General features: G+C 47.0%; 1 protein-coding gene across 1 annotated transcript in view; it reads left to right on the top strand.

The window, feature by feature from the left end:
* hmcn1 (hemicentin 1) overlaps positions 1 to 17,856 on the top strand; it is a 213,524-nt gene that overhangs the window by 48,665 nt on the left and 147,003 nt on the right. The gene's annotated exons all lie outside the window — the stretch shown is intronic.

The raw sequence follows: 17,856 nt of genomic DNA, 5'->3' as shown, positions 1-17,856 counted from the left end.
AGGGGAGCGCTAACAGAGACGCAAAGCAGGGTGCCCACAATGTCAACGCCGGCAGACAGGAAATGACACACATTTCTACCTGAGTGATTTGTTGTGGTATGAGGAGGGGGTGTGAGGGGCGCTGTTTAGTCTCTGAAGCTCCCTGTGGGGCCACTTTCCATGTCCTACATGTCCTAGCCACTGCTGTGTTCTGTGTGTTTGATGATTTACGAAAAAGAGAGATGAAAAGAAAGATGACGTCATTCATCCCTGGGTGGACTAGCCTCCTGAGGGTGGGGTTTAGTTGGGTGGGGTGAGGTGGGGGTGTACGGTCTGAGCAGTGAGCCAGACAGATTGATGACTAATTTCTCTGTAGATCTGGCTGCTGTAGTTGAGGCTGAAGTCTCAAGAGGCGTTTGTTTCGTTCCTCAGAGTTTTGGTTCTTGTCAAGTGTTGTTATTGACTGAGGTTATCGCTGCAATGGCTCAGGCCGAACTACCCAGCGTCCTCGGGCTCTCTCATGTCATGTTTCTCTGTTTTATGGCCCCTCCCTCCCCTACTCCCATCAAGTCCCAATCCACTAGCCACCATGACCTCATCCCTCCCTGCTCAGAGCCACACTACTGTTGTTTTACTGTACTAGTGTTCACAGGGTAAGTCTTTAAACCTGATTTGTATGTGTGCGTTCCTTTGGAAGGAGAGGGTTTTCATGCCAGATGAGAATAACAGGCCTAGCTCTCTTGCTCCCCGCCTAAAATATATGGTCTCTTGACGGTTTCCGTTGACTGCTGACTGAATGTCAGGGCCAGAATGTTGCTCTGGGGGCCTTTGGTTTGTGCCATGGAAATAATCTAGTAGAAAGACTGGTAGTGGTTGACATAGAGGAACCAGTGGACTAGTCTGACTGTGGTTGACATAGAGGAACCAGTGGACTAGTCTGACTGTGGTTGACATAGAGGAACCAGTGGACTAGTCTGACTGTGGTTGACTAGAGGTTGAACCAGTGGACTAGTCTGACTGTGGTTGACTAGAGGTTGAACCAGTGGACTAGTCTGACTGTGGTTGACTAGAGGTTGAACCAGTGGACTAGACTGACTGTATTGTGGTTGACTAGAGGTTGAACCAGTGGACTAGTCTGACTGTATTGTGGTTGACTAGAGGTTGAACCAGTGGACTAGACTGACTGTATTGTGGTTGACTAGAGGTTGAACCAGTGGACTAGACTGACTGTATTGTGGTTGACTAGAGGTTGAACCAGTGGACTAGACTGACTGTATTGTGGTTGACTAGAGGTTGAACCAGTGGACTAGTCTGACTGTATTGTGGTTGACTAGAGGTTGAACCAGTGGACTAGTCTGACTGTATTGTGGTTGACTAGAGGTTGAACCAGTGGACTAGTCTGACTGTATTGTGGTTGACTAGAGGTTGAACCAGTGGACTAGTTTGACTATATTGTGGTTGACTCACTCACTAGAGGTTGATGTATCTCTAGAAGTATCTGTTCCCTGCTCTGACCAGCTGTGTCTACACTTCCAGAGGTTAATCTCATGCTAAGCTCTGAGCTGTCTGACTGAACTCTGACAGACAGAGCAGTGAAATCGCTGTGTTTTGCCTCTGCTACCTAGGGCTGTAACTGCAACTGTTGGTTGTACTCGATGTTACGGCTATGCTTTTGTTTTGCGATTTGTCTGTGCGACGACTGTGTTTCGCCATGTTTTGACGGTGAAAAAGGCTGTTTTACAACACGTTGTAACTGTTCTGACTGTGGTAATTCTATTTTAAAATAAGTCTATTTTAAACTGAGCTTTAGGTTGGGTTTAATATGGCTGCTCTAAGGTGAAAAGTTCTGGTATGTTTTGTCTTCTTCCTCCACAGTCTAAACACAACCCCATAAGGCTTGATCCCTGACCGTGCTTTAACCGTTCAGACATTCCCAGAGTGACGTTTATAATCGTTCTAATATTTTTTTAAAAGACGGTATACGCCCACACCATTCTGTTGTTGGGGTACGCCCAGACCATTCTGTTGTTGGGGTACGCCCAGACCATTCTGTTGTTGGGGTACGCCCAGACCATTCTGTTGTTGGGGTACGCCCAGACCATTCTGTTGTTGGGGTACGCCCAGACCATTCTGTTGTTGGGGTACGCCCACACCATTCTGTTGTTGGGGTACGCCCACACCATTCTGTTGTTGGGGTACGCCCAGACCATTCTGTTGTTGGGGTACGCCCAGACCATTCTGTTGTTGGGGTACGCCCAGACCATTCTGTTGTTGGGGTACGCCCACACCATTCTGTTGTTGGGGTACGCCCAGACCATTCTGTTGTTGGGGTACGCCCAGACCATTCTGTTGTTGGGGTACGCCCACACCATTCTGTTGTTGGGGTACGCCCAGACCATTCTGTTGTTGGGGTACGCCCAGACCATTCTATTGTTGGGGTACGCCCACACCATTATGTTGTTGGGGTACGCCCAGACCATTCTGTTGTTGGGGTACGCCCACATCATTCTGTTGTTGGGGTACGCCCAGACCATTCTGTTGTTGGGGTACGCCCACACCATTCTGTTGTTGGGGTACGCCCACACCATTCTGTTGTTGGGGTACGCCCAGACCATTCTGTTGTTGGGGTACGCCCACACCATTCCAACACAGAAAAGCAGCTTTTTAACATACAGTTGAAGTCTGAAGTTTACATACACCTTAGCCAAATACATTTAAACTCAGTTTTTCACAATTCCTGACATTTAATCCTTGTAAAAATTCCCTGTGTTAGGTCAGTTAGGATCACCACTTTATTTTAAGAATGTGAAATGTCAGAATAATAGTAGAGAGAATTATTTATTTAAGCTTTTATTTCTTTCATCACATTCCCAGTGGGTCAGAAGTTTACATACACTCAATTAGTATTTGGTAGCATTGCCTTTAAATTGTTTAACTTGGGTCAAACGTTTTGGGTAGCCATCCACAAGCTTCCCACAATAAGTTGGTTAAATGTTGGCCCATTCCTCCTGACAGAGCTGGTTTAACTGAGTCAGGTTTGTAGGCCTCCTTGCTCGCACACGCTTTTTCAGTTATGCCCACACATCTTCTATAGGATTGAGGTCAGGGCTTTGTGATGGCCACTCCAATACCTTGACTTTGTTGTCCTTAAGCCATTTTGCCACAACTTTGGAAGTATGCTTGGGGTCGTGGTCCAATTGGAAGACCCATTTGCGACCAAGCTTTAACTTCCTGACTGATGTCTTGAGATGTTGCTTCAATATATCCACATAATTTTCCTTCCTCATGATGCCATTTATTTTGTGAAGTGCACCAGTCCCTCCTGCAGCAAAGCACCCCCACAGCATGATGCTGCCACCCCTGTGCTTCACGGTTGGGATGGTGTTCTTCGGCTTGCAAGCGACCCCCTTTTTCCTCCAAACATAATGGTGGTCAATATGGCCAAACAGTTCTATTTTTGTTTCATCAGACCAGAGGACATTTCTCCTAAAAGTATGATCTTTGTCCCCATGTGCAGTTGCAAACCGTAGTCTGGCTTTTTTATGGCGGTTTTAGAGCAGTGGCTTCTTCCTTGCTGAGCGGCCTTTCAGGTTATGCCGATATAGGATTAGTTTTACTGTGCACATAGATAATTTTGTACCTGTTTCCTCCAGCATCTTCACAAGGTCCTTTGCTGTTGTTCTGGGATTGATTTACACTTTTCGCACCAAAGTACGTTCATCTCTTGGAAACAGAACGTGTCTCCTTCCTGAGCGGTATGACGGCTTCGTGGTCCCATGGTGTTTATACTTGCGTACTATTGTTTGTACAGATGAACGTGGTACCTTCAGGCGTTTGGAAATTGCTCCCAAGGATGAACCAGACTTGTGGAGGTCTACAATTTTTTTTCTGAGGTCTTGGCTGATTTCTTTAGATTTTCCCATGATGTCAAGCAAAGAGGCACTGAGTTTGAAGGTAGGCCTTGAAATACATCCACAGGTACACTTCCAATTGACTCAAATGATGTCAATTAGCTTATCAGAAGCTTCCAAAGCCATGACATCATTTTCTGGAATTTTCCAAGCTGTTTAAAGGCACAGTCAACTTAGTGTATGTAAACTGACCCACTGGAATTGTGATACAGTGAAATAATCTGTCTGCAAACAATTGTTGGAAAAATGACTTGTGTCATGCACAAAGTAGATGTCCTAACCAACTTGCCAAAACTATAGTGGTTGAAGAACGAGTTTTAAGGACTCCAACCTAAGTGTATGGAAAACTATTTGATTCATATTGTAATTCATTATTGTAATCATATTTCATATAAATCTGGAAACACTGGACACTAACTTTAGTAGCTAGTTCCAGCCCTGGTCGAAAGAATGAAAGAATGTGGACCTTTTCCCCACTGCCCACATACAAAAAAAACTGAGAAAAATAGTCCCCTAATCTATATCTGTGTTTCTGTGTTTCCCAGGCCATCCAAGGGGTTTAGATGAATAGTTTTGGGGGGATTTCTATGCTTGTGCCATGCTGTGTGGTTCAGTCATGATAATGGACCATGACACCTTAGTGGAAGGCCGTGGGCATAGATTGTGTGTGAAAGAGTTTGATCCTTTTTAATCTGTCTTTAATTGGGTGCTGGTGTGTGTGGTGAACAGAGGGTGGGTTCATATCACCCCCCCCATCACAACCTGTCCCCCTCCATCACAACCTGTCCCCCTCCCATCACAACCTGTCCCGCTCCATCACAACCTGTCCCGCTCCATCACAACCTGTTCCGCTCCATCACAACCTGTCCCCCTCCTATCACAACCTGTCCTCCCTCCTATCACAACCTGTCCCCCCTCCTATCACAACCTGTCCCCCCTCCTATCACAACCTGTTCCCCCTCCATCACAACCTGTCCCCCCCTATAACAACCTGTCCCCCCTCCCATCACAACCTGTCCCCCTCCCATCACAACCTGTCCCCCCTCCATCACAACCTGTCCCCCCTCCATCACAACCTGTCCCCCCCATCACAACCTGTCCCCCCTATCACAACCTGTCCCCCCTATCACAACCTGTCCCCCCTATCACAACCTGTCCCCCCCCCATCACAACCTGTCCCCCCCCTATCACAACCTGTCCCCCCTATCACAACCTGTCCCCCCCTATCACAACCTGTCCCCCCTAACACAACCTGTCCCCCAGCATCACAACCTGCCCCCCCATCACAACCTGCCCCCCATCACAACCTGTCCCCCTGCATCACAACCTGTCGTCCCCCCCATCACAACCTTGTTCCTCCTTGGATATCCAGGCACTCACTTAGATGTTTGTTCCAGGAGAGTGTGTGTGTCTGTGTGTGCTTTCCAGGTTGGTCTCCTTAGCTATCTCCTGACCTTAGCAATGAGCACGTCTTGGCTTCATACTGCGTGGTGTTTTATGGCCCATGATAATAGTTTAGGAAGGTTGTAATTTGAAAAGTATGCGAACAACCCAGAGGGATAGCTGCAGTGGCAGCCTGCCTGTCCCGTTCTATCTCTCGCTCTGTGCTCTGCTCTGGAGACGGCAGCAGCAACAGTCCTCCCGGAGCTCAGAGAACGCATTGATTAGTAAAAGAAGGGGGGACAGCAGCAGGACTGTATCTTTAAGAGACTCTAGGATGGGACTTCTCTTGCCAAAGAAGAGAAAGAGGAGGAAAAAAGAGAATGAAGAATGTTTTTCAGTTTGATGCCGGATCAGTGTTTCAAGATGTTCTTGTGAGAGTCTGGGTCTGGTGCTGCTGACCAACTGAAGGTGTGAAGATCAGCCTCCAATCAAAGCCAGTGGAAGGCACTTAAAAAACACATAATAAACCTGAGTCCTTTGTCTTTCTCTCTGGTGGACCCACCCTGACGCTGGTTGCTAACAGGATAGTATTGACAGTATTCACCTTAATTCAGGCAGTCCTAGTGGCAGCCCTTAATAAGGACACCTGGGGATATATAAGTTGAGTACGGCACTGTCATGGTCTCACTGCATCCCAAATGGAACCCTATTAGGGCTCTGGTCTAAAGTAGTGCACTATAAAGAGAGTAGAACACCCGCAATAACATCTGCCAAAAATTATTTAATGAAACTGGTTACAATTGACGGAGTCACCCATGATTCACCAAATTATATTTTGAAGGAGGAAACAAAGTACTTTAAGCATATGTTTTCTTTTCAGTCGCCTCCATCTCCTCTATATTAGGCTTGGGTGGGGGACTCAGGTGCAGAGACGGACACGCGGACAAAGAGGGTGAATTATGATGTAGTTTATTCAGCGTGTTATGGTAGAGAGAAGCAGTACAGGGTGGAGTAGCTTCAGGCCGGGGTAGGAGCTGAGTAGGGTGGAGAGCCAGTAGTCCTGAGGGCTGGATGACGAGGATATCAGACAACAGAGCAGGTTGCGGCGTGGGAATGGCAGGCAGGCAGGAGGAACAGACGAGATCTAATCGAAGGAGAGACAGGTTACAAACGTGGCAGAAACAACTATAATTCTGAGAGAGTACAACTAAACTGAGATTTCTGTACGGGGCCAAGTTACCACAGGTAGTGTAGGAACGAACTGGCGCTGGAGAGGTGTCCAGCCCGGGTAGATAACTGCTGGTTGATTGTTGACAATAAGCTGCAGCTGGATGTAACTGATCTTGTGAGAGAATGGCCACGCCCCCTGACCTAGATCCTCTGACTGGACTGCACAGCAGGGGGAGACAGACACAAACAACACACACAGGGAAAAAGGGAAAGGAAAACCAGCAGGAACAGGACCAACAGTGCCGGACCGTAACAGTACCCCCCCCTCAACGGGCGCCACCCGGCGACCCACCCGGCTTGTCAGGGTGGTCCCTATGGAAGTCAGCCACCAGCTGCGGATCCAGTATAAATCGTCGGGAATCCAGGACCTCTCCTCGGGACCGTATCCCTCCCAGTCCACCAGGTACTGAAACCCTCTACCACGCCTCCGGACGTCCAGCAGTCTCCGCACCGTGTAGGCTGGATGGTCGATCAATACGCGGTGGCGGAGGGGGATCCACAGGCGGACACAAAGGGCTGGAGGAGACCAGCTTCAGCTGGGACACGTGAAATGTAGGATGGACTCTCATGGCCTGGGGAAGCTTCAACCGAACAGCCGAAGGGTTGATGATGGAGTCGATCTCGAAAGGACCCAAATACCGGGGCGACAGCTTACGGGAGTCAGTGCGCAGGGGGATGTTGCTGGAGGAGAGCCAGACTCGCTGACCAGGCTGGAACTGGGGAGCGACTACCCTGTGCCTGTCCGCCACCCTCTTGTTACGCTCTGCTGTCCGTAGAAGAGCCTCACGGGTGTCCACCCACACCTTGCGGCAGCGACGAAGGTTATCCTGAACTGACGGGACGGCTAACTCCCTTTCCTGAGACGGGAACAATGGCGGTTGGTACCCCAAAGCCGCCTCAAATGGTGAGAGGCCGGTGGCAGATGAGGTGAGGGAATTGTGGGCATATTCGACCCACGGGAGATGTTTGGCCCAGGTGGACGGGTTCTGGGATGTCACACAGCGTAGAGCAGCCTCCAGGTCCTGATTGGTCCTCTCAGTCTGGCCATTGGACTGGGGATGGAAACCTGATGAGAGACTGACAGTGGCACCCAGAGCCGAACAAAACTCCTTCCATACCCGAGAAATGAACTGTGGGCCTCTATCGGACACTATGTCCACAGGTATTCCATGGGGACGGAATACATGTAGGACAAAGAGGTCGGCTGTCTCACTGGCAGATGGTAATTTTGGTAATGCAACAAAATGGGCAGATTTAGAGAATCTGTCCACGATGGTGAGTATGGTGTCATTACCCTCAGACATAGGAAGTCCAGTGACGAAGTCCAAGCCCACGTGAGACCAAGGACGACTCGGGACTGGGAGAGGCCGCAGCAGGCCCGAAGGAGCCCTGTGGGAAGCCTTATTTTGGGCACAGATGGAACAGGCCGCCACGTACTCCCGGACGTCAGCCTCGGCGGATGGCCACCAAAAGTGCCTCTTCAGTAGCGACAGTGTACGGTTCATACCAGGGTGGCAGGAGAAGCGTGAGGTGTGGATCCAGTTGAGCACTTGCGGCCGCACGGCTGCGGGAACATAGAGAAGGTCGGAGGGGCCATCGGCCGGTCCAGGTTCCAACTCTTGTGCCGATCGGACGAGGGACTCGATTTCCCAGTGAACCGCCGCCACCAAACAGGAAGCGGGCAGAACAGATTCAGGATTGCTGGAGTCTTCATTGTCTGTAAACTGGCGAGAGAGAGCATCAGGCTTGACATTACGTGTGCCAGGACGATATGTTAAAATAAACTTGAACCTGCTGAAGAACAGAGCCCATCTGGCCTGACGGGAGTTCAGCCTCTTGGACGACTGGATGTAAGCCAGGTTCTTGTGGTCTGTCCAGACTATGAAGGGTTGCTCTGCTCCGTCTAGCCAGTGCCTCCACTCCTCCAACGCCAACTTGACAGCAAGCAACTCCCGGTTACCCACGTCGTAGTTCTTCTCAGCAGGGGTCAATCTCCTGGAGAAAAAGGCCACAGGATGGAGCTTCTGGTCCGTGGGGGAACGTTGTGACAGGACAGCCCCCACCCCGAATCAGAGGCGTCCACTTCCACAATAAACTGCAAACTAGTGTCTGGATGAATAAGAACAGGTGAGGTGGTGAACAGTTCCTTCAATGTACTCACGGCTGACTCGGCCTCAGGCGTCCACAGGAATGGCACCTTAGGGGAGGTGAGCTTGGTCAGGGGGCAACCACTCGGCTGAAACCCCTGATGAAGCGGCGGTAGAAGTTGGCGAAGCCCAGGAAGCGTTGTAGCTGCTTCCGAGACGTGGGTGTGGGCCACTCCACAACCGCTCTGATCTTGTCAGGGTCTGGGTGACACTTGTCCCCGCTCGATAATAAAACCCAAAAAGGGGACGGACTGCCGGTGGAACTCACATTTTTCTGCTTTCACATACAGTTTGTTTTCCATGAGGCGTTGGAGAACCAGACGGACGTGGGAGACGTGTTCATCCTGTGACTTAGAGAATATTAGAATGTCATCCAAATAGACAAACACAAAACGGTGTAGAAAATCCCTCAACACATCGTTAACCATGGCCTGAAACACTGCTGGGGCGTTAGTGAGACCGAATGGCATGACTAGGTATTCAAAGTGTCCGAGAGGGGTATTGAACCCAGTTTTCCATTCATCTCCCCGCCTGATCCTAACGAGGTGGTAAGCGTTACGTAGGTCGAGTTTGGTAAACACAGTGGCACCATGAAGGGGTTCAAATGCTGAGTTGATGAGAGGCAGGGGTATGTATTTCTGACTGTGATGTTATTTAGTCCTCTGTAGTCAATGCAGGGGCGTAATGTTTTGTCCTTCTTCTCTACAAAAAAGAACCCAGCTCCAACAGCGGAAGATGAGGGACGAATGATGCCAGAGGTTAGGGAGTCGCCTATGTAGGTTTCCATAGCTTCTCTCTCAGGACGGGACAGATTGAAAAGCCGACTGGACGGCAAAGGGGCTCCAGGCAGTAACTCAATAGCACAATCGTATGGCCTATGAGGTGGTAATGAAAGTGCCTTGGACTTACTGAATACCTCGGCCAGGTCCAGGTACTCCTCAGGGACTGAAGAGAGGTCTGGGGTTTTGACAGGGGAAGCAGGGGAGCCGACCGAGGGCGGAATAGCCGACCCAAGGCAAACAGAATGGCAGTGAGTGCTCCAACTGTGTATCTTGTGGTTTTGCCAGTCAATATGGGGGGTTGTGAAGGCTAAGCCAAGGGAAACCGAGGATAAGGGGGGAGGCCGAGGAGGAGACTACTTTAAACTGGATGGTTTCTTTGTGATTGCCGGACAGCATGAGAGAAACGGGGACAGTTTGATGGGTGATGTTGGCAAACTGATGGCCGTCAATAGCGGTTACTGTTATAGGCTTAGGCAGGGGCTTAACAGGGATCTCAGCCTGAGTGACCAGGTTGACGTCAAGGAAACTATCCTCAGCACCAGAGTCGATTAGAGCAGCTAGTGGGAGAGATAGATTCCTGAACTGGACTGTAGCTGGGATAACTAGACGGGGTGCTGTGGGCATTGAGTCAGGTGTAGCACTCGCAAGTACGCCCACTTTTACCTGCGAGCTTGGTCTTTTGGGCGAACCGGACAGTTAACCAGGAAATGAGTGCGGTCCCCACAGTACATGCACTCACCAGCCCGCATGCGCCCGTTCCTTTTCGGCAGGGGACAGACGAGCACGGCCCAGCTGCATGGGCTCGCTCTAGTTCCGTGGAGGGATCCGCTGAGGTGTGTGGGCGGTGTCCGAGTGGTGGTGTAGCTCGGGCTGCCGAAAGCGAGGGGGCCCCCGCCTGTGGTGTGGACCCGACCGCCCCTCTCCTGTCTCCTCTCCCGTAGCCTGTTGTCTATTCGTGTAGCAAGGGAAACGAGAACATGAAGGTTAGCAGGCTCATCACGAACAGCTAGTTCATTCTTAATCGGGTCACTTAGACCGTTAACAAACGCTCCCTGAAGAGCTTCGTCATTCCACTTGGAATCGGCTGCCAAGGTCCAAAAGTCAATGGCGTATTCAGCCACGCTACCCGTGCCCTGTCGTAGCTTCAATAGTCTCTTTGTGGCGGTCCCGGCATGGTCCGGGTGATCAAACACAACTTTCAATTGAGAGGAAAAATCGTCAAACGACAGGCTGGCAATCTGCTGAGTAGAACAAGCCGCTTCTGCCCAAATCAAAGCTTTGCCCCTCATTAACCCCAGTGCGTAATGTACCTTTGAGGATTCCGTGGAGAAAGACAGGGGCTTCTGTTGGAACACCAAGCGGCACTGAAGCAGGAAACCACGGCATTTGTTCAGGTCCCCGGTGAAAGGTTCGGGTGAGGTTGTAGGGGGTTCCCGAAGGGCAGGAGCGGAAGCCGAACCTGGAGCCACTGTAGGAGGAACAGGCGGAGGAGAAACAGAGGGAGGAAGGGTAGTGAGTGTTACCAGGTTAGCTACCTGAGAGGAGAGATGAGATACTTGATCCAACAACTGCTGGTTGTTATCCAATAGAGTCCGGATGAGTTGGTCGTGTTGTCCCAATAGCATTCCCTGTGAATGGAGGGCGCGTTGTATGCCATCACCCGTTGTTTCATGTGGCATCTCTGCTGAGTCCATGTTTGGCCAGTTCGTTCTATTAGGCTTGGGTGGGGGACTCAGGTGCAGAGACGGACACGCGGACAAAGAGGGTGAATTATGATGTAGTTTATTCAGCGTGTTATGGTAGAGAGAAGCAGTACAGGGTGGAGTAGCTTCAGGCCGGGGTAGGAGCTGAGTAGGGTGGAGAGCCAGTAGTCCTGAGGGCTGGATGACGAGGATATCAGACAACAGAGCAGGTTGCGGCGTGGGAATGGCAGGCAGGCAGGCAGCAGGAACAGACGAGATCTAATCGAAGGAGAGACAGGTTACAAACGTGGCAGAAACAACTATAATTCTGAGAGAGTACAACTAAACTGAGATTTCTGTACGGGGCCAAGTTACCACAGGTAGTGTAGGAACGAACTGGCGCTGGAGAGGTGTCCAGCCCGGGTAGATAACTGCTGGTTGATTGTTGACAATAAGCTGCAGCTGGATGTAACTGATCTTGTGAGAGAATGGCCACGCCCCCTGACCTAGATCCTCTGACTGGACTGCACAGCAGGGGGAGACAGACACAAACAACACACACAGGGAAAAAGGGAAAGGAAAACCAGCAGGAACAGGACCAACAGTGCCGGACCGTAACACTCTAACTGAAGCTAATTGTAGAGATTTTTTTTCTATTGATAATGTAAAATTAACAGCCATACAGAAAGACTCATGTGAAGGTGAAATTACAGAGGAGGAACTTCTGGATGCAATTAAAGACTTTAAGCCGGGAAAACTCCAGGGTTGGATGGCATACCAGTCGAGGTATACCAAACCGTTTTTGATATACTAAGAGGACCGTTATTAGCATGTTTTAACCACTCCTATGTAAATGGTAGATTATCTGACACTCAAGAAGAAGGTCTGATCTCATTATTACTGAAACAGGATACAAGTGGAAAATATAAAGATCCAGTCCATTTAAAAAATTGGAGGCCCCTTACACTTCAGTGTTGTGATGCAAAAAATCTAACAAAATGTATAGTGCATAGAATTAAAAAGGTATTGTCAGATATTATTCATTCTAATCAGACAGATGTTTTACATGGAAGATACATTGGAGATAATATAAGGCAAGTATTGGAAACAATAGAACACTATGGAAAATCTGGGAAACCGGACCTGCTATTCATAGCAGACTTCGAAAAGGCTTTTGATAAAGTACGACTGAGGTTTATATATAAATGCCTGGAGCATTTCAATTTTGGAGAATCTCTTATAAAATGGGTCAAAATCATGTATAGTAACCCTAGGTGTAAAATAGTAAATAATGGCTATTTCTCAGAAAGTTTTAAACTGTCAAGAGGAGTGAAACAAGGTTGTCCACTATCGGCATATCTATTTATTGTGGCCATCGAGATGTTAGCTATTAAAATCAGATCCAATAATACATTGTACGCTGATGATTCATGTTTTCTTTTAAATCCACAACTAGAATCCCTCCACAGCCTCATAGAGGATCTAGATACATTTTCTAACCTCTCTGGATTACAACCAAATTATGACAAATGTACTATATTACATATTGGATCACTAAAAAATACAATTTTTTTTACATTACCATGTAGTTTACCAATAAAATGGTCTGATGGTGATGTGGATATACTCGGAATACATATCCCAAAGGAAATAAATGATCTCACTTCAATAAATTTTTATAGAAAGTTAGCAAAAATAGATAAGATCTTGCAACCATGGAAAGGTAAATACCTGTACATTTGTGGAAAAATCACCCTGATTAACTCTTTAGTATTATCCCAGTTTACCTATTTGCTTATGGTCTTGCCTACGCCTAGCGAACAGTTTTTTTTAAATTATATGAGAAAAAAATATTCTATTTTATTTGGAACGGCAAGCCAGACAAAATTAAACGGGCCTATTTATATAATGAATATGAATTCGGAGGACAGAAATTATTAAAGCATTAGACCTTCAGTCATACAAAAGTTATACTTAAATCCGAACTGGTTCTCAAGCAAATTAGTAAGATTGTCTCACCCAATGTTCAAGAATGGCCTTTTTCCCTTTATTCAGATTACAACCACTCATTTTCAGTTATTTGAAAAGGAAATCATCTCCCAAATATGACTATTTCTAAAACAAGCCATAGAAAGTTGGTTGCAATTTCAATTTAATCCTCCAGAAACGACAGAACAAATAATGCAACAAATATTGTGGTTAAATTCAAATATACTAATTGACAAAAAAACATTATTTTTTTGACAAAATGTTTAAAAAAAGGTATAATCTTCGTAAATGATATTATCGGTAGGACTGGTGGAGTTATGCAGCTAACAAAAACATATGGAAATGTCTGCTCTACCCAAAATTACAACCAAATAATTGCAGCCTTACCGCAAAAATGGAAGAGGAAAGTGGAAGGGGGAGAAAGTAAGGAACTTGTCTGTTGGCCTTGCATTAAAGAACATCATTGGTTAAGGAAAACTGTGATAAATAAAAAAATATATCAGTTTCATTTAAGGACCAAAGGATTGACAGCCGTCCCATATAGATTGCAAAATAGTTGGGAGGAGATTTTTGACGTACCGATCCCATGGCATAGTGTTTATGAACTGACACGCAAAACGACACCGGATTCAAAAATTAGAAACTTTCAATTTCAATTATTATATACAATTCTTGCTACCAATAGAATGTTATTTATATGGGGGATACAATCTTCCCAGCTCTGCAGATTTTGCTGTGAAGAGACAGAATCATTAGCTCATTTGTTTTGGTTCTGTCCATTTGTAGCTTGTTTTTGGACACAGGCCCAGGAATGGCTAAAGGATTGCAATATTTACCTGGAGCTAACCTTGCAGATAGCATTACTGGGTGATCTGAAAAGACATAGTCAATCGATCAATAATATAATAATACTTTTAGCAAAAATGTTTATTTTTAATTCACAATCTGTAGAAACAATGAGAATAGAAAGGTTCAGAACTTTTGTAAAACATCACTGTACAGTTGAAACATATATGGCAAATAGAAATCCTATATGGATGGTGTTAAGAGATAGATGGGTGGTGTTGAATGGAGTTGAAGGATGGGACTAATAACAACTAATAACAAGATAACTAATAATAATGTAAGCATACTGTGTCCATAATAAGTATATGGGTTGTATGTTGGGAGCTTTTGGGAAAGAGCACAGTTAGAAAGATATGGCATATAGAAGCAAACCGGATGGACATCATGAAAATGATCGGAGAGGTTGAGAGTAGAAGAAGTTCAGGAGAAAAAACAAACAAAATATAATTATTGTAAAATTGACTGTGTCCATAAAATGTAGATAGTAAGTATAAGCTGGAAGTAGAGGCCTAAGCATTGTTGTTCACTAATTTACCCCAAGTAGAGAAAGGATGGCGGGGTTGAAAATAATAAAGGGGAGTATATATATAAAAAACATGGGGGATTGGAAGTGATGCAGACAATTACATTGATGGAAGTTACAGTCTATCTGCAATATTAAGCTGATCTACCCCCCCCCCCCCCAAAAACAAAAACAAAAAAAAACAGCTGCTAAATATGTCTATGTGACCAATCGAATTTGATTTGATTTGATGTAGGACTTAGCCTGGCACTGCCATGGCTTCCCCTCCTAAGGGTGTGTCCATTCCAGGGGCAATCTGTCCTGCTGGGGTAGGGGCAATCTGTCCTGCTGGGGTAAGGGCAATCTGTCCTGCTGGGGTAGGGGCAATCTGTCCTGCTGGGGTAGGGGCAATCTGTCCTGCTGGGGTAGGGGCAATCTGTTCTGCTGGGGTAGGGGCAATCTGTCCTGCTGGGGTAGGGGCAATCTGTCCTGCTGGGGTAGGGGCAATCTGTCTTGCTGGGGTAGGGGCAGTCTGTCCTGCTGGGGTAGGGGCAATCTGTCCTGCTGGGGGTAGGGGCAATCTGTCCTGCTGGGGGTATGGGCAGTCTGTCCTGCTGGGGGTAGGGCCAGTCTGTCCTGCTGGGGTAGGGGCAATCTGTCCTGCTGGGGTAGGGGCAATCTGTCCTGCTGGGGTAGGGGCAATCTGTCCTGCTGGGGTAGGGGCAGTCTGTCCTGCTGGGGTAGGGGCAATCTGTCCTGCTGGGGGTAGGGGCAATCTGTCCTGCTGGGGGTAGGGGCAGTCTGTCCTGCTGGGGGTAGGGGCAGTCTGTCATGCTGGGGTAGGGGCAATCTGTCCTGCTGGGGTAGGGGCAATCTGTCCTGCTGGGGTAGGGGCAATCTGTCCTGCTGGTGTAGGGGCAGTTTGTCCTGCTGGTGTAGGGGCAGTCTGTCCTGCTGGGGTAGGGGCAGTCTGTCCTGCTGGGGTAGGGGCAGTCTGTCCTGCTGGGGGTAGGGGCAATCTGTCCTGCTGGGGGTAGGGGTAGGGGCTGTGTGTGATGGGTAGGGGCTGTGTGTGATGGGGGAATGGGTGGGCTGATTACAGGCTCTTCATGCTATAGGCTCAAGTGTCTCCGTTGTAACAGGCCTAAGAGTCATTCTCCCAGTTATGACCCTATTGTCTGTCCACTAAAGACCTGCTGTGGCTCTGCCCAGTGTGTCGCTCTACAGACAATATTATGGCGCTTTAACAGTCACTATGGGGATTGTGCTTTAAGGCATTTGCTTTGTGACATTCCCCATTGAGGTGGATATTGCCACCCACGCACTCCTTTGAATGGCCTCTGAATAGTGAAGACATTTTCCAGACTTGTACATGCTCTCAATAGCCTTTGGTTGGTTGGAGTCTGAGGAAGATGTATTGATATTCATCATCTTCTTGCAAGAGTAGTCGAGTCGTTTTCTTTATGGTTAGACAGTATATCAGTATATCTCTTTCTATAAGAGTTGTCATTGTTACTGATACTGACTAGACTACATTAAACTCTTTTGCGTGTAAAGGGCAGGATTTTCCCAGTTTCACCAACCTTTATTTCAATGTAATGACTGAGTGTTTATTTGAGGCCTGCTTCAAAGAGCTGCAGTATAATGAAGAGCCAATAAAGACAGCTCATCTTCTCCCTGATTATAGTACTCATGTTTGTCAAATTAAAGCACCTCTGACTGACTGACAGACAGACTGAAAGATCATGTTGTTGGGGAATTGTAGATGTTGCTATAAATCACCATAGGCAATTTTCAACGTCAGGGCTTGACAGACTGATACTCTTCCTCTCATTTCAGTCTCTGTAAATGTCTTGTTTATACAAGTGGAAATGGCTGACATAGTTCCCTCCATAGTCATAGTTCGCTCCAAGATCAACTTGGGGAACTCTGCTTTACACAAATTGGCTGAAAATATAAAGTATTATTATTTTGATCCTCAGATGTTGCCCAAAGTACACAGTCTTGTTGGAAAATGGTGTTCCATTTGATGTAAAAGCTTTGGCTTCTCTTGAATTGGAGACATGATCATAATCATCCTGGCACAGCCATCTTGGATCAACCATACTGTCACAGCTATCTTGGATCAACCATACTGTCACAGCTATCTTGGATCAACCATACTGTCACAGCCATCTTGGATCTACCATACTGTCACAGCTATCTTGGATCAACCATACTGTCACAGCTATCTTGGATCAACCATACTGTCAGAGCCATCTTGGATCAGCCATACTGGCACAGCCATCTTGGATCAACCATACTGTCACAGCCATCTTGGATCAACCATACTGTCACAGCCATCTTGGATCAGCCATACTGGCACAGCCATCCTAAACTCATCGCATTGTTATGTTCTAACTTTAGAAAAGGGTCATAACATATTGAAATAACTGTGGTGATGGCTTAAGCAGACCATGTTTAGTGACTGCACATCATCATTAAACCCTGCTCCTAACCAGTGCTGGCCTCAATTCCCAACCAATGCTGAAAATAGCAGCTACAGAGCTGCTGTCATGTAAACTTTCTGTTATATTTTTTATCAGCTGTATTGTGATGGATTCTAAATGTGTCTTGTATGAGACAAACCACTGTATAGGTTTAGACACCAGTCTCAACGTCAACAGTGAAGAGGCGACTCCGGGATGCTGACCTTCTAGGCAGAGTTGCAAAGAAAAAGCCATATCTCAGACTGCCCATCTTAATCTTTTCTTTTTATTGGCCAGTCTGAGATATGGCTTTTTCTTTGCAACTCTGTCTAGAAGATCAGCATCCCGGAGTCGCCTCTTCACTGTTGACGTTGAGACTGGTATTTTGCGGGTACTATTTAATGAAGCTGCCAGTTGAGGACCTGTGAGGCGTCTGTTTCTCAAACTAGACACTAATATATTTGTCCTCTTGCTCAGTTGTGCATCGGGGCCTCCCACTCCTCTTTCTATTCTGGTTAGAGCCCGTTTGTGCTGTTCTGTGAAGGGAGTAGTACACAGCGTTGTACGAGATCTTCAGTTTCTTGGCAATTTCTCGCATGGAATAGCCTTCACTTCTCAGAACAAGAATAGACTGACGAGTTTCAGAAGAAAGTTATTTGTTTCTGGCCATTTTGAGCCTGTAATCGAACCCACAATTGCTGATGCTCCAGATACTGAACTAGTCTCAAGAAGGCCAGTTTTATTGCTTCTTTAATCAGCACAACAGTTTTCAGCTGTGCTAACATAATTGCAATAGGGTTTTCTAATGATCAATTAGCCTTTTAAAATGATAAACTTGGATTAGCAAACACAACGTACCATTGAAACACAGGACTGATGGTTGCTGATAATGGGCCTCTGTACGCCTATGTAGATATTCCATAAAAAATCTGCAGTT

Source organism: Coregonus clupeaformis, chromosome 20, assembly GCF_020615455.1.
Source record: "Coregonus clupeaformis isolate EN_2021a chromosome 20, ASM2061545v1, whole genome shotgun sequence".
Classification (NCBI taxonomy): domain Eukaryota; kingdom Metazoa; phylum Chordata; class Actinopteri; order Salmoniformes; family Salmonidae; genus Coregonus; species Coregonus clupeaformis.
The sequence above is the reverse complement of the archived record's forward strand: the minus strand, read 5'-3'. Positions and strand labels throughout refer to the sequence as shown.